The following is an 18,963-nucleotide window of genomic DNA, read 5'->3' as shown; positions in this document are numbered from 1 at the left end:
AATGGATCCTCTTATGTGTGAAACTTAATTACACCTGGCGCATCGATCATCCCTTTGCATCACCATTATCATCACCGCCGCCATCCATCATGGATGGGTGGAATGGAAAATATTATATCCCTTTGCGCGTGGTAAAATTGTCACATGTCAGACAATGGGCTTGGGGATTTTTTTTGGCTTTCTCGTATACTAAGTATACGGAAAGGCTATAGAACTGCTCCAAAACCGAACTTACTATAGAGGGCTAGGAGACCCATAGTGTCATATACCAATCGACACAGCTCGACGAATTGAGGTGATGTCTGTATGTGTGTATGTATGTGTGTGTGTGTGTGTGTATGTGTACAAAAATGTGAGACACGTTTTTGGGCATTTATCATTATCCGATTTGCTCGCAACAAGTTGCATTCGACGCGGAATGCAGTCCCATTGGTTCCTATTCAAGATTAGATCGATTGAACTTTGCGTTTCGGAGTTATGGCCAAAAAACTGTTTTTACGTGCAAAAAAAAAGCAAAATGCTTCAATCTGGACTCGAACTCGTGATCTCTTGATCGGGAAGCGTCTACTACACCACAGCACCGTCAATACACATAGCATGTGACAAGATACATACAAATATAAATCATCGAATTGGGCATATATTCATTACCTCTATAAGCATCAGAGTTTATCCTGCTAGGGTACCGATTCCTATACTGGAAGTATTAATGTATCGAGAAAAGAAAATATTAGCTTTTACCGTTGGTTATTAAAATATACAGTTTCAATACATTAACTTAGAGCAAGATTGCCGGTGGTGAGTATAAGCCGTTTGGCAGCGCAGTATATCATTACTTGACACTTTTCCGGTCGCTACTAAACGCGCTGCTAAGACTGTAGCGCAGCGGATAGGTGATCAAATTTGGTAGCGCGATAACAGCGCTGCTATTTGATGAACTATTAAACGTCACCTGTACGGAATGCAGCCACCAAAATGATAACCGAAAATAGTGACCAGTGCGAAAAAGAGTGACTAAACTAAAATGACTTATTGCTATCAAGCGCTAAGAAAAGCACAAATACCCTATATAACAGCCTGTAAATACTCCTCAGTCGTCATATAGCAATTTCGAAAAGCATCGTGCTTTGTTTAACACGTTCAACGCTTTCCCGTTCGAATGCGCCTAAAAGAAGGAATGGCAATGTGCCGTCGCGCAGTGGTGGTCCCCCATACAAATGCTCGACTAAACCTACGATTGCGCTTAAAATTTAGCAACAGTAATTTTGTAACGCTGAATTCATTTTGAAATTTAAATAGTTATCCGACATATGCTATGCTATCCAAAGACTTCCGGAAGCCCAAGACTTAGGATCACAGCAGCGTCTTAATTCTAACCTTGAAACAGTAAATTTCCCGCTTTGGTGCAGCAAGGCGCAATTCGCCAAACTAACCACTGTTAACTGACAAAATATATATTTCATATAAATTTAGTCAAATTTAATTTTCCCATACATATATGTTACACCATCAACTTGAACCAAGTCACCAAAAATTAAATTTACCAACTACAATTAACAAAGGAAGGAGGAATTTTCATTGACTAAATGTGCAAAATTAAAATAATATCAGCTTCACGAAAGAACTATTTGTTTTGGGTTTTGTCTGGGTTTCCGCCACTGTGGATCGCGATCGGTCGGCCCATCGTAGCATCAGTGGCAAGCCGTGCTTCTGTTCTATTTTTACGCATATGCATGCATCATTCTTTGTGGCGTTCAATCAGCATATGGGAGCGCAGCTGGTGTGCGGGAAGACGCGGGACGCATGCGCATTCGCTTCAGTCTCTTGCCGTCGGATGAATATTGCCGAAGGAAGCATCACCAGCACACATCGCATTGCGTGCGGCAATGTTCTATTTTTAGCTCAGATGGGTTGAATGTTGATCCGAGCAAATGAGATTTGGGGAAACTGGTTCATGAGTATGTATTACGGAAAAAAAGAAAATTTTGGATAGCTCCGCGGAAAGGGGAACGCGCAGAGGGAAATCCCCGGTCTCAATTCCTTGGATATAGCGTCTGCTGCACCAGCACCATAAACTCGCAAGCTTCTAATTTTATTGAATAATTATGTCTTTTCTATTCAGTAAAGCATTTTTCTTTTGTGCATTGAAGCAATAGAATATAATTTCCTACTTATGTTTACTGTCTACCGAAACTCGGTGGGCAAGTTTGATTACTACCAAGATAAATCAAAAGCTAGAAAACTGTTGAGTACATATCGATTCTCAACTTATGTATTTATGTTTCATTTCCTACCTCCACAGACAAACAGACATAACACTCGTGAAATTCTCATCGTTCACTGATTTACTGGTCAATTTAAATAATCATTAGTTGGCCAATTGATCACTCGTGGCGCGCGCATCGGATTTGCTCGAGTTTGACGTTTGCTCACTACCGCCATCTGGTGTGTGATTTGCCCAACTTAGTGAAAACTACAGATGTCGTTAGTGTGTGTACGACGATGAATTTGATGAGTGAATGTTCAATGTGTTATGTCTGTTTGTCTGTGCTACCTCCATCATCTAAAGTTCAGACCTGAATTCTTTCAAATATTCCAAATAATCAGATGGATTCAATTATAGAAATGTCATGAATATAAATATAAACAATACACAGCATTATGTTCCATTGATTATTAGCATGGAAAATATTAAATACAATTTTTTTTTAAAGGCGCTTGAATTTTCTAGTATTCAAAATTTTTCTTGCAATGCGTATTATACCAAACACCTAGAAAATATGAGTCTTGAAAAAAAAGATGGCTTACACGAGGATCGAACATAAATCCTCTGAATGAGAGCCTATCACGTTACCACTGAGCTATCTTTGTTTCTTGAGATATTAGCATTCGAAGAACAAGAGGCTACGTGATTTGCAAAATATAACTATTTCACTACATCAAGACATAGGCTGCTTGTGCATACGCACCGGGGGCTGTGCTTTGGTTCGGTGGCATATAATCTGAACCGATAAAAAGTTTAGTTATATCGGAATATAAGTCATGTTCGGGATTTGAGTCAAAACGGTACGATTGAGTTTACGTCAGGTGCTTTTGTGTCATTTCATTCAAATAAGTCACATGTAATATTCTTATTGTTTTGGTGCGCAGGGAAGCAACTTCATAATCAATTTCAACATTTTATTTTGAATCCTCTGTAAATGCATTCTTCCTGGCGTTGCAGCAAATAACCCATATTGGCACAGTATATGTAAAACATGGCTGGCCTAACAATTAGTTTGTAAATCAAAAAAATATTTTAAGATTTTGATTTTCTATGAATATTCACTTACTATATTTGTACGTTTTTGCTTGCATACCTTCTGTGTGGTTTTTAATAGTTAATTCATTCATGCTATACATAAGTCCTAAATCTTGGACTTCGTTAGACCAAATAATTGGAACCCCGTTCATAGTGACAGCATGTCTGTTAGAAGAATTCAAATAAAAAGCACTCGGATTATGTAGGAGAAAATGAGTTTTGGTAGGCTTCGGAGAAAATTTTCTATTTTTGGAAGTCAGTAGAAAAAGTATTCAAACTTTTCTATAATCCTAGTATGTTTTAGATAATTTAATAGTCTTAGTTCGATCATTGACAAACTACAATGACTCATTCCAGAGGTTAAATGTCAAAACGTGTTACAGCAGAGTTCTAGTGCGATTATTTTTCTACAGCTCTGCCTAATAGTTTGTTGTTTTAATTTAACTAATAACAGAGTTAAAGCACTAGTTACTAATACTAAATGATAACAAAATTTCGATCAGTCTGTATAATAAGTTACTGCAACTAGCGCTATAACTCTGTTATTAGTGCAATAGAAACGCTATAGACATCCCTATCTAACTCCCTTAGCCTAAAAATAGCCACCATGTCCCGGGCACAGTGTGCAGATAGACCGCTGTCAGTTGCATGAGATGTCAACAATCGTCAACAACACCAATGATTGTAGCTTGATAATTAAAAATATCCATAACAACAAAAGATCATTTTCATCACGTTTCATTTTGTCTCAATTAAGAGTTTGGGGGGTTTTTGTCTCGTTTAAGAGCAGATTTAGTTTTGTCTCATTTAAGAGCTTTGTTTTGTCCCGTGTACGGAGGAACAGGCCGTTTTACCTAGTATGGAAGCAGACTACCTCGAAAAGATCAGGATTTATTCTGGTCAAGCTTTTCACGGTGAAATAAAAGGCAAATTGTTGTTCTCCATGTAAATAAAATCAAAATTGATCATGTAGATAAGTTTTGAATCAATTAAAGTCATTAGTCATATTTAATGAATATTCCCGATTAAAGTTGCATATTGAAGAAGGCTGAATTTGGATGTTTTATGATGTTAAGCTGTTTTAGATTTGACGTACGTTGCTCGGTGTTGGTGTTGGTGTTGGCTACGCTAAACATGAGCTCTTAGCATAGGCCTGATTTAAACGACGAATTCTGTCCCATTGTTTCACATAAAAAAATCAGCCCGAACTCACTATGGGCTCAAAAGTTATGGCCAAAATACAAATTTTTATACTATGCCTGAAACTCGATTTGTGCAATTGCACAACCTCATCACATTTTCCGGGCACTTAACCTTATCCGATTTGCTTGCAACAAATTGCATCCGGCAGCAATTATAACAAATGTGAATTTTCAATTCAATCTATCTTTATTTACGAGATCTTCGACCCTAGGCCGGTTCATCTGGTATAAATAAATGTGAAAAATAAGTCTTATTCACCATTTGCTTTTTTAGACTTTTCATATATGTTTATCAACTATTTTGAATGAGCGAGAAAGGCATCATCACCGCTAGGTGGATTAATCAGGGTTTTTTAATTCATCACTGGGTATAAGTGCTCCACGTATGGCTCGTCATCATTCACACACTCGTTGGGGAGAATGCCGCCGAGTATGATGCCGGAGTCAATGGACTTTTGTGTTCAGGGTGGATCAAAACACTGCAAATTGAAATAACATTTGGGTGCTCAACGGGCTTACAATGCGAAAATATCTTTAATATTAGTCGGAATTCCATGAGATTCAGTGATATCGACAAACCACTATCACTTACCATTGGAAGCAACCTAGCATTTGACTCCGATTCTCATGAACTCCCACCAGTGGACGTCTAGTGCAAGCGTCGGATGATTTTATGAAGTTATGACTGATGTATTATGCATCAGGATATTGTGCAGCAGCATTGTTCCTTTGTGTCCCCCGGTGAGAAGGCACAGTATGCAGAAGTGAGGGGAAGAGTCTAACTCCCCATCGCGCTTGCCGGACTAGTTTTGCAGGAAATAGGAACAACCCTCCCAGCTTTCGGACGTTGTCAACCGCATTTTCCTCTCGACACCAGCACAGGTGTGCGATACTCCACCAACTACATGCAGTTGAACCCAGACAGAGGACATGTAAACCTGCACATTAAAATTTCGTTCCTGGGTTGGCGAATGAATTATTCAGACTCAACTGGAGAAAAATAATACCATGGACTCGTGTCGTCCGTGCACCGCATGACAAAAAGTCGTTATTAAAAATTCTTTTCTCAATTTTTTAACATTGTTCCACTGGTGAATAATGAATCGAGCAAAGCATTTTCGAGCGATTTTTAATACTATTCGAGGGAAACTGTCGAACCTCGTTTAAATAGAATGGTGAGCTCATCAGTTGCGCTCCGATTACATCAAGTAATTCTGAAATCGGATTAAAAGGCAATTCTAGCAGTCGCAATCACAGCTCTCTAAGTGGAAACAAATCAAAATCAAAATTACATGCAGAAAAGCTTGGCCCCTTTGCACAGACCGCAAACTAATATAATAAATACACCCAGGTTTTTAACGCGGTTGGAATACATTAATTTCTCGGTTAAAACGAACTTTAACAGCTTTTTAAAAACCACCTGATTTTTTTTTTTTGTGAATTTTTTCGTGGGGTTAATTCATTGTTTTATTGACGCTGTCTATAACGACTAAAACCAAACCCTGTAAAAAAAACGAACAGTGGGTAATGTCTATGACATAACCGCTAAGTGGACGTAGGACTTGACTTGACCATGCCTTTAAGATACATAATATGTCCAAATTTCTCACATCAACTATTTTGGCTAAATAATCGGCGTTGCATACCATTCCTTGGCAAAATCTTCTCATCAAACCGACACAGAAATCAAATCTACCTCGAACAAGAATCATCAAAAAAAAATTCAGGAAGTATCTGTCCGGTCACGAAATATTAGCCTCGACAGTGGCAACCTTCCCACTGAAGGTCTGCCTGAAATAAACCACAAGTTGGCTCAGCAGGGGATGTAGACTGTATCTCAGCCCTTCCACTGAAAAGCCTTCTAATCCGTGCGATAGCGACTGAAGGAGAACATTATTTTTAACTCTTAGGGCCTTGAAAAAGGCTGTTTGCTTTGGCTAAGTGCAAAAAGTAAGAAAACGATCTTTTCAAATAACCGCGAATTTCTAGTGATGATATAAAAAAGACTGAATGCTCTGCGAGCGAATGCACTTTTCTTTTATACCTTATTTTGAATCTTCTCTGCTTCCCAATTGGTGGGCCAATCAGCTAGTGTCTTGTATCCCGCTTCTTTGTCAGCCAAAGCGTCATCATCATCAACGCGTTCGAGAAGGGCTTCTTCTTTATAACGCTTGTTGCTCGCTGCTGGCGTCTATTTCCTAACGGTACTTTTCGCTAGATACAGGCTAATAAGCCGGGCAAGCGAGCTTAGAATTGCAGTTCAGGTAGGAAGTACGTGTTCTTTTCTGAGACAACATTGTTAGTAGTAGAAGGAAGGAAACACCCGGACATGGGATTTCGGATGATAAGATTTAGAATTGGTAACATGGGACGATCATTCAGTCACGTTCGCTTTGTGTGCGGTCAGTATCAAACAATGTTTATCTGCATATTTTTTTATCAATGCCAAAAAATCCAACATTTGATGAAAAATCGATTGATAGTTTATTAATGTTTGAGCTGTTATCGGTGTTTTGCCTTTCTCGTACAACAAAGTTGTGCCGAAAGGCTATCATTTCACTCCAAAATCGAACTTTTTATAGAAGTCTCGGAGACCCATGATGTTATATACCAATCGACTCAGCTCGTCGAACTGAACAAATGTCTGTCTGTCCGTGTGTATGTGTGTGTGCACACAAAAACCGAAAAACATTAGCCACTTTTTCATATAGTAATTCTTAACCGATTTTCTCGCAACAAGTTGCATTCGACAGGGGACAAAGCCTTGTTGATCACTATTGAATTTGATAACGATCGACCATTGCGTTTGAAAGTTATTAAGAAAATGGAATCGAAATATATAAGCGCCATATAAGGTTGGTGTCTTGGCTAAATGCGAGAAAGGCAGTATCACCACGCGGTGAATGAATGTGGTTTTTGTTTATCCAAATAAGATTATGTGAGAGATTTGGACATCTTATGAATCTTTAAAGGCATGGTCAAGCGAAGTCCTTCGCCCACTTCATGATTAAATCAGAAAAATTATCCACTGTTAGTTTTGACGCTATTTATGAAAATCACGCATAAAATTTTATCTCTAGAATATTGGATTTGGCTTTTAAGTACAATTTCTATCGAAGGGTATTGAAAGCATTGATATTGATCTCTATTTTGGCTCTCTGAAGAACCGTTTATTTTTTGGACATACATGCTGCATCATGTGGCTTTTCTTCAGCCTGTCTCGGCTCAGCACCGATGCCGGCCGGTCTCGGCTCGACTCTGCTGCTGCTGCCGGTATCTGCTCAGCATTGCTGCTTTGTCGGGTCTGTAGGGTGGACTGGTAATATACTGGCTAGGTTTCGGCTGATGATGGTGGTTTCGGTGACTTCATTCCCTGCTAAAAGGTGTGAGTGCTGTTCAATCGATGATGCGGTTGCTTCGCTTGTCCCGGTCAGAATGAAAGGAAAAAAATCGCGTTGCGCTATTTTATGGCTTCTCGGCAAACCCAGCGGCTGCTCATTCGCTGGTGTCTGCACCAATCAGAACGTGGTAATGGAATGATGCAAGAATAATGTGGTACCCATATTTATAGGTTCCCTTGATCTCAATGTTTTTCATTGAAAACAGTTTCATGCCTATTGAAACAAGTTTTTCGGGTCTTATCAAGCATGGACATGAAAGGCATACTTGAAATCTGTCGATTGAGAGGCTTACCGCAGAAATTCGTCCACTGAGACGAACACTATTAACGTTTAAAATCTTTCAACACAGCGTAACGCAGTCGATTTGAATATTTTGAAATGACACCCGGTATAGTAAAGAGAGACGTAAGTCCTACGTCAAAATCCAAGGTGGGACCCTTGAGAAAAAACAATGAAAATATCCTAAATGCAATGTCCGATCGGGCCAATTTTTGAAAGAAAACAATGGGACCACATTCCCCGTCGAATGCAACTTGTTGCGAGTAAATCGGGTAATGCTATGTTCCAAAAAGTGTGTTTACAAAATGTGTACACATACACACACATACAAACATCACCTCGGTTTGTCGAGTCGATCGGTATACAACACTATGGGTCTCCGGGCCTTCTATCAAAAGTTCATTTTTAGAGTAACCCTTTGGCCTTTCGGTACAGCCTTGTTGTACGAGAAAGGCCAAAACATTGACTGCAAATGTTCCACATACCGTTAATGTTTCAATATGACACGATGTTTTGCTTCTTGGACTCGGTTATGATTGATCTTACTACGGATAGTTGAAAATTAATTCCCTGACGAGTAACATTTTCATTATCCATTAATTTTCTTAATGCGACAGGTAACCTTAATGAAGCCAGACAGACAAAACACGTTTAAGGTGAATCGCATTAGAATTGAATATTAATTCCATAACGCCAGTGTGTTACGTGGTGTGTTACAAAGTAAGATTTGTCATGATAAGGTGTGAGAACCGAGACTCATTATTTCTCACTTCTCATTTTTTTGTCTTTCTTGTACAGCAAAGTATAACAAAAAAGCTGATTGTTTACTATAAAATCGATTTTTTAAGGAGGCCGGAGTGCCGACTTTCCTATCCCAATCAGCTCTGCTCGATGAATTTAGGTGATGTTAGTCTGTTTGTATGTATGTGCGTGTGTATGTATGTACGAAAACCTCACTTCTTGGGAACTTATCTTTACCCGATTTACTTGCAACAAGTTGTATTCGGCGGGAAATCTTGACCCATTGCTTTGTATTGAAAATAGATCAAATCAAATTATGGGCTCAAAGCATATGACCAAAAAACATTGTTTTACAATGTACCAGAAAGGCACTATTGTCGCTAGGTGAATAATTCGGTTTTTCTCACTTATCATCGTGAAAAGGGAGAAGAGAGTAGTGAGAAATGAGAATGATGAGTGAGAATTGAAAAGTGAGATGGATTTTTTGGCTATATGCTTGTTCGGTCAAATTACATTTTCGGCCATATGACCCATGCGAGCAAATGGCCTTTGGGTCGAACGACTTTTAGTCGACTTTCAGCCAAACGACTCTTCCCTTGGCACGGCAAATGCTGGGTAAAGCGTATCATTGGTACTTCGCGTACCTGAAGGAATAAAATAGATCCCACCTCGCGGTCCTTAGCCTCCTCTAGTAGCACAACTCCCATTGATTTGGTTGCAGAAACTCAAATGTGACCAAATTTGGTTGCATTTGAGTTACTGTAACTGCTTTATGGAACGTACACACGGTCAAGCAGTTTGACTAACATTGACTCCACCTCTCGTTTATTCAAACATCCATCAAGTTTTACCAACAGCGGCACGAACAACCAATTTATTCGACCAACAATATCACACACGAACGACCGAAGCGCCAACTTGAGCACCAACCATCAGAAAATATATGGGGGTTTGTGCAACTTCACTACAAATGCTCAAACATATTCGGCGAACATATTCCACCCCCGACAACTCAAACCAAAATCAAACCGTTTTAATTTTTTCCAACCGAGCCGCCAACTGTCAAATGGTTGTTCGAACGACTTCACACACGTTCAAACAAAGCAGCAACCGAAGCGTTTTCTTGGGGGTGGAGTCAATGTTCGTCAAACTGCTTGACTGGTGTGTACGCTGCATTACAATATGTGTGAAACTCGGGTCTTACAAACAACTCCTATCCCTACCTCCCCGTGGTGCTGGCCGGGATACGAGCAACCTTAGGGTAACCAACCCCGGTGGGAACTATGGTCGTATGCTGACAGGGAAGGGGAGGTTTCCTCCTCTCCTGAGGCTCAAATCTTACTAAGCGTCTGTTCTCCATGTCAAGATCGGCTCACAACAGCGTCTGTTCTCCATGTTAGGGGCGGCTGAGTCCGACTGCCAGCGAGAGATTTTAAGTTAAACTGGTCACCATGGTCCACCGGGAATAAGGAGGAATGGTCCTCCGGAAATTTGGAAAGTCTGGTATCAGGCCCTGCAAGCCAGCCTTTGAAAACATAAGCAACGAACAATCAACAAGAGAGTACGGACCGGAACCATCGGCGAAGACCACTGCGACGAAAAGGGACTAGCGATTGGAAACTCGGTTCGTGGAACTGCAAATCTCTCAACTTCATCGGAAGCACACGCATATTCGCCGATGTGCTCAAGGACCGTGGATTCGGCATCGTAGCGCTGCAGGAGCTTTGTTGGAAGGGATCAATGGTGCGAACGTTTAGAGGTAATCATACCATCTACAAGAGCTGCGGCAACACACACGAGCTGGGAACAGCTTTCATAGTGATGGGCGATATGCAAAGGCGCGTGATCGGGTGGTGGCCGATCAATGAAAGAATGTGCAGGCTGAGGATCAAAGGCCGGTTCTTCAACTTCAGCATAATCAACGTTCATAGCCCACACTCCGGAAGCACTGATGATGATAAGGACGCATTCTACGCGAAGCTGGAACGTGAGTACGACAGCTGCCCAAGCCAATGAGATTTGAACGCTCAGGTTGGCCAAGGGGAGGAGTTTAGACCGATTATTGGGAAGTTCAGCGCTTACCGGCTGACGAACGAAAACGGCCTACGACTAATTGATTTCGCCGCCTCCAAGAATATGGCCATTCTCAGCACCTACTTCCAACACAGCCTTCCGTATCGGTACACCTGGAGATCACCACTGCAGACAGAATCACAAATCGACCACGTTCTGATTGATGGACGGCACTTCTCCGACATTATCGACGTCAGGACATATCGTGGCGCTAACATCGACTCTGACCACTATCTGGTGATGGTTAAACTGCGCCCAAAACTATCCGTCATCAACAATGTTCGGTACCGACGACCGCCGCGGTACGACCTAGAGCGACTGAAGCAACCTGATGTCGCCACTGCATACCCGCAGTATCTCGAGACAGCGTTGCCGGAAGAGGGTGAGCTCAATGGGGCCCCTCTTGAGGACTGCTGGAATACAGTCAAAGCAGCCATTAACGACGCAGCGGAGAACAACGTCGGGTATATGGGCCGAAGTCGACGGAACGATTGATTCGACGAAGAATACAGACAGATGCTGGAGGAGAAGGACGCAGCGCGGGCGGTCACGCTGCAGCAAGATACCCGGCAGAACGTGGACCGGTATAGACGAAAGCGGAGACAGCAGACCCGCCTTTTTCTGGCGAAGAAACGCCGCCTGGAAGAAGCGGAGTGCGAGGAGATGGAACAGCTGTGCCGTTCTCAAGAAACACGCAAGTTCTATCAGAAGCTCAACGCATCCCGCAAAGGCTTCGTACCGCGAGCCGAAATGTGCAGGGATAATGATGGGAGCATCTTGACGGACGAACGTGTGGTGATCGAAAGGTGGAAGCAGCACTACGAAGAACATTTAAATGGCGCTGAGAGTACAGGCAGTGAAAGTCAAGGCAGCGGAGGAGATGACTACGCCAGTTCAGCGGACGATGGAAGCCAACCAGCCCCCACCTTGAGGGAAGTTAAGGATACCATCCGACAGCTTATAGCGCGTAATTTGCGATAGCAGTTCCGCTTACCGATTCGTGACCCAGCTCGAAAAACGGACGGCTTAAGCGCCACCTCAAAGAGGACCGTCCGTCGCTTTTAAGATGCCCGGCGAAACCCAACCTCAGGGCGGGTTTTATTATGTCTGAGCTATAAGGGGACCATCTGTCGGGAATAAGGGAAAGATTCTGCCGCAAGGAACCCGAAGAAAAAAACTGATGCTAACCGTCCTTCTACCAAAAACCCACAAAAACACCACTCACGAGTTATCCTCACCGGACGGACTTCTTCTCTTCCCAAATCGTATGACCGTCTAGGACACGTGAGTGCTGGGGCTGATTTACTGGGCAGCCCAACCTGGAGTACAACACTGAACAAAAACTACAATTAGAACGACGCGAAAAACATGAGAAATCCTTCGGACTACAATTATCGTTACATGGAAGCTTTACTTAACGGAAACGCATTTATTCAACGGAAACAAGACAGATATACATTTATTGCGGTTTCGATTACCCTAGGGTTTTATTCATATTTGTTCCTTCCTCACTCTCTACTCTTCACTTCCTTCTTCCCTCTTTCTCTTCCTAGCTTCCTACTTGTGTGTTTTTTTGGATCTAGCGATGGCTAGCCTAGGCTATCGTTTGTGATAATCGAGCTCGTGTGTGTGTGGAGATATGCATGCATGCTTGTTTTCTACTCACGGTACCGTAGTCTTTGTAGCTTCCCGGCCGGCAGGTGGTCCTATACCGACGAATGGTGACCGGGGCGATGATGATGAACTGCGCTTAAGGAGAATCCAAGACGGACGGCTTCCGTGCTGTTGCTGCGAATCACGCCGACAACGGAGTATGGCACTCGCATTCGACGCGGGAACGTCAATTTCGTGGACGGTTTCCACGGGTTGGGGTTTACAAAAAAGCCTTTGCTCTGCCGGAGAATCGAACCTCCCTTCCGAGATCTCCCCCGATCCGGGACCCTTGACGATGAAGCGTGGGGTCGAGAGCGTGCTTGGCGAAAAGTTGCGGTGTGCCGAGCTGGCCTGGATATCGATAGAATCGATCCTAGACAAGAAGCCGTCGAACGGCTGTTTCGACGCAATCAATTAAAAATCTCCACACAAACATCACAATGAATTTACCTTTTCTGCACACAATTCGCACACACAAAAAGTTGACAGCTCGTCACCTTTGACCCTAATGTTGAACTTTGGGCTACACGGAAGGAACATAATTAACTTTAATTTTAATCTTAAGACTTCTCACATTTAAACGTACCAAATTAAACACACCGCGACACTTAGTACTTAAAGTACTAATTACTCGCACTCTTGCCTCTTCCACGGTTCAAGTCAAAGCGAACGAGTAGAAGTCTTAAAACTCTCCAGATTAAATGCGTATATCACGGTCTTCCTGACCGGAAGTGCGTTCAATGCCCGAAGTAATTCTACGACCTTTTCAAACAATCAATTCTCATCAACCTTTCCTTCGTGTCACCTGAAGCTACACACACTCTTTCACACTTATGCCGTCTGGATAATTCCCCTCATTAGCATCGCACATGCGTGCGGACCAGTTAAAAAAGAGAGAATGGTTCAGGATTGAACTTTGGACTTTTCGAGCTAGATCGGTTTTGGTGGTGGCTTGGGAACGATGGCTTGACTGTTATAATTTTCTAAGGGGACATTCTTGTATGCCAATTATGCGGATTTAAGTAGGGGTGCATTTTATTCGGAATGGTGACATTTATTATCGCAATATATTTTAAGTGAACTATGGGTATTAAGTGTATTTAACGATTGTACGACATTTCGCGGTAAAACATTCCGCGGTTAACCATTTCGCGGTGTACCAGTTCGTGGTCTACCACTTCGCGTTCAGTATCATATCGCGGTATAACATTTCGCGGTTTATATTATTTGGCGGTATACCATTCCGCGGTTAGTACTATTCCGCGGTGAAACTTTTCGCGGTCAATACCAATTTGCAGGTTTAATTTTACTAATGTTACAAGTAGTTCCATAATGTGTTCTTTAGCTGCGTAAAGCCGCAAAATTCACATTTATGTAAAGCGAATAATCATTGAATTTACACCAGACTCATATAAATTCAAATCCCAAAAAAAAAAATGTTTTGAAGCAAAACATATTTTTAAATGCGACTACCGCCACCGCATCGGGGGTGACAATGGGTCACCGCTTTCACCGGCAGTCAGGAGGTCGAAGAGCAAAACCGTCTAAAAAGGTCTCTTATATTTTAATCTACTTGCCCTCAGATGCATTTGTCACCCCCGATAACGGTAAAAGAATGCGAAACAACACACTTTGCCTTCTACCGGGCAAATACAAACATTTAAAGAAGGCGAAACAACAGATTTTTCGTTATACCGGACAAATGCAAACATTTGTAGAAAGCAAAACAACACACTTTGCTTTATACCGGGCAAATGCAAATATTTAAAGAAGGCAAAACATCACAATTTGCCTTATACCGGGCAAATGCGAACATTTAAAGAAGACGAAACAACACATATAGTCTTATACCGGGCAAATGCGAACATTTGAAGAAGACAGCACATGATATTTAGCCTAATACCGGCTAACGTTTTTGCCTTATGAATATTTTTCAGTCATTCCATCTTCTGAGTTCTACCAGAATACCATAACCTTTTAAGGTATTAAGACAGCGACCTTTATCATATGATATAGTGTATCTTGATGACAAAGTTCACACATCTAATATTGACAATAATGTATATGTCTTTTGGAAATAACATAAAATAATGCGTAAAAGACAAGAGGAAAATACTTGAAAGGGAAACGCAATGAAAGAAACGGCCATATGAAGAAGAGAAAATTAATAGTTGGTAGAAGAGAATGGCAAACTCTTAAAAATACAAAAAAAAATCAAAAGATAAGCTAAGGTTGTATACCGCGAAACGGAGCACCGCGAAATTGTAAACCGCGAAATAATATATACCGCGAAACGGAATACCGCCAAATTGTATGAACCGCGAAACAGATTACCGCCAAATGATACACACCGCGAAATGGTACACCGCGAAACGGTTTACCGCGGAATGTTTTACCGCGGAATGTCGGACAACCGTATTTAACATTGAACGAGCATTATAATAATGATAAACAAATTTAACACAAAGAATAAATTAACATTGAAGCATCCAAAATGATAACAATTTAATATATTTATAATAACAGCAAATAATATACATTTAAATCTAAAAATAATATATACAAAAGTGACCATGTTACAAGCTGAAGACCAATAAAGCAGCTGGCAAGGATGGTATCGGAGCTGAGCTCATCAAGATGGGCCCAGAAAAGCTAGCCACTTGCCTGCACAAACTGATAGTCAGTTATATGCCCCATCTACAAGAAAGGCGACAAGCTGGAGTGTGAGAACTTTCGAGCGATTACCATTCTTGATGCCGCCTACAAAGTGATATCCCAGATCATCTTCCGACGTCTGTCACCATTAGTGAATGAGTTCGTGGGAAGTTATCAAGCCGGCTTCGTTGACGGCTGCTCGACAACGGACCAGATCTTTACTGTACGGAAAATCCTTCAAAAGTGCCGTGAATACCAGGTCCCACGCACCATCTGTTCGTTGATTTCAAGGCGGCATACGACAGTAGAGACCGCGTAGAGTTATGGGAAATTGTGAACGAGAACAGCTTGCCTGGGCAGCATATCAGACTGATCAAAGCAACGGTGGATGGTGTGCAAAACTGTGTGAAGATATCGGGCGAACACTCCAGTTCGTTCGAATCGCGCCGGGGACTAAGACAAGGTGATGGGCTTTCGTGCCTGTTGTTCAACATTGCGCTAGAAGGTGTCATGCAGAGAGCCGGGTGTAACAGCTGGTGTACGATTTTCAACAGATCCAGTCAATTTATTTGTTTCGCGGATGACATGGACAATGTCGGCCGAACATTTGCAAAGGTGGCAGAACTGTACACCCGCCTGATACGTGAAGCAGTAAAAGTTGGACTGGTGGTGAATGCAACGACGACATAGTAGATGATTGTGGGCGGAACCGAGCGCGACAGGGCCCGCCTAGGAAGCAGTGTTACGATAGACGGGGATACCTTCGAGGTGGTCGAGGAATTCATCTACCTCGGATCCTTGCTAACGGCTGATAACAATGTCAGTCGTGAAATACAAAGGCGCATCATCTGTGGAAGTCTGGCCTACTACGGGCTCCAGAAGAAACTGCGATCAAAAAAAAAATCGCCACCGCACCAAATGTGTCAGGTACAAGACGTTAATAAGACCGGTAGTCCTCTACGGACATGAAACATGGACAATGCTCGAGGAGGACTTGCAAGCACTCGGAGTATTCGAGAGACGGGTGCTTAGTACCATCTTTGGCGGTGTGCAAGAAGACGGTGTGTGGCGGCGAAGAATGAACCATGAGCTCGTCCAGCTCTACGGCGAACCCAGTGTCCAGAAGGTAGCTAAAGCCGGAAGGGTACGATGGGCAGGGCATGTTACAAGAATGCCGGACAGTAACCCTGCAAATATGGTGTTCGCTTCCGATCCGGCAAGAGGATGTGATAACTGGAAAGTCGTCTGCATGGGAGGTTTTGAGATTAGGTTCTAAAGTACGCTATAAAACTCTGATGCAACCTCGATTGTTACTCCAACATTGATGCAACAAGGAATGTTTACTCCAAAATCGAGTTTTTAATAAAAGGCCCGCAGTACCGACTTTCATATACCAATCAGCTCGGAAAATTGAGGTAAAGTGAAGTCTACATGCGTGTGTATGTTATAAAGTTATGGGCAAAATACTAATTTAAAATTTTGTACATATTGGAGAAATCACTTCTTTGGTATTTATACTCTTCAGATCTGCTCGCAATAAGGGAGAATCCAGAAAGTACGTCAATTAAAAATTTGCGACTTTCAGCTCCCCCTCCCCCTTTGACACACTTTTTATATTGAACCTCCAAAATGTTTGTATGATTCGTCACGCTGTTCTGAATACCCCCCCCCCCCCCCCAAACGCTCCTAAAGTCGTAACATAATTTATGGATGGCCCCTAAGTTGCGATCGACGTGAAATTTTGCAATGAGTATGAACGAACACGAGAATTAGAACCTATCTACATATCAGTAATATATTTCTTATATGCTTCTCAACCTTTTAAACGTACGAGAAAGGCATGATCACCACTAGATGGATTAATTAAGGTTTTCACGGTAGTCTCTCTCTCTCTCTCTTCCATCTCCTATGCAATACTACTCCTGGTACGCAAAAAAAATCAAAATGTTCAGTCTTACCATATTTCTTACCAAAGTCGAAGTTATTTATTCAAGAAATACGCTGTCATTGATTGCAATTGAATTCAAGATTTAAGTCTTGACGATTTTTTCCATGCTCTCAAAAATGCCTTACTATAACAAATAACAATAGATAGTTGCAATTTATAATTTTATCAGACAAACCACCAGAAATTCATTGGTAAAAAATATCACTCCATCGAAAACTTTCAAATTAGTAACTACAGCATTATTTGTCCGTCCCTTATTAACTTCCCTCCATCTGCCGTAGCCTCTCTGCGACTACCTCTTTAAAGAACTCGACATGTCAGAGTAAATGGAGCGAAAAAAGTGCTGCTGAATAATTTATATTAATTCATTTTTACATGCTACCCGATCGGGTGAAAGCAGCTACCCGGTTCGGTGGTGGCCTCCTGCCGTAGTGGATTGCCTCTGACGTGCTAATTTTCATACGCCGCATTTATCCCACCCAAAAACTCACTCGCACACAATGATCGAATACACATTGAAAGACACAGGTGGCACGCCCACATGTGGGTGGCCCACTCTGAGATAGAGTTTTTCAGCATTGGTGCTCAGGAGGGCCGGGGATGGGTAACCATCAGTCTGGTGAAAGCTATTTGATTGATTGCTTTGGCTGTCCATTTCCAAAACAATTTGAATATCGGAAATGTCACCGGCAGTAAACCAACCGATCCTGTGGTGGACACAATGTTTCAACGCGTCGACAGTAATAAGTGCCGTTAACAAGTAAGCCTCTTGCTGTAAGCCATAGGATTGAGAAGCTCGATTGCATTGACAGGTGGCATATCCAGCTGATGGGCTCGGGGCGCCATGATGGTTCGACGCAGCTCTCATCTCAATTAGGATAATATGCAACGGATCAAACTATGACTCAGCACGAACGAATCAAAAATGTTGTTTCTACCAATGGAAGGAATATTCAACCAATGTACTAAAATCTGAGCCGTCAATGTGGTAGAGTAGTATGTATAATATAATTTATACCTAATCATCCAGATAGAATATGTTATTAGAAACATTGTTTCCAAATATATCTAACACAATTGGAGCACCATATTTATTGAAAAACTGAACACCGCCATTACGACATTACTGAAAGATAATTAGTGTCTTCAGCTCTCTCGTTACCATAATATACCATCCCGGGTAGACGATAACGGTAGTAAAACGTGATGTTGATAATAAAACATGATATTAACTTGTTTGAAATAAGACTAAAAATAACAAGCGAAAATAACAAAAAAATGCACCGAAATATCATTAAAATATCAGGTTTTGCTATTAACAAGAACTTATCAATATCTTCAGCTATTAGTTTGTTCTTGTTAATAGCAAAACACGATATTTTTATGATATTCCGGTGCATTTTTTGTTATTTTCGCTAGTTGTTTTTTACTTTTATTTCAAACAAGTTGATATCATGTTTTGTTATCAATATCACGGTTTCTACCCGGGTAATGTGTAAACATATGTCCTGGTCTCTAAAAATATTCTTCCTTTTTATAATTTAAGTCTGTTTATAGATTATCGGAAATCCTACATCATTGCATTCAAAGCCATACAAACTGGCCATTTACCCATCTTCAATGACACCTATGCAAGTGACAGAGTGTTTCTGTCCAACACAAAAAGTTTTTTCTCATCTGCTAGACGCACCTGGCACCACTGACTGTCTG

The sequence above is a fragment of the Armigeres subalbatus genome, unplaced genomic scaffold, assembly GCF_024139115.2.
Source record: "Armigeres subalbatus isolate Guangzhou_Male unplaced genomic scaffold, GZ_Asu_2 Contig156, whole genome shotgun sequence".
In the NCBI taxonomy this organism is placed as follows: Eukaryota; Metazoa; Arthropoda; class Insecta; order Diptera; family Culicidae; genus Armigeres; species Armigeres subalbatus.
The sequence above is the reverse complement of the archived record's forward strand: the minus strand, read 5'-3'. Positions refer to the sequence as shown.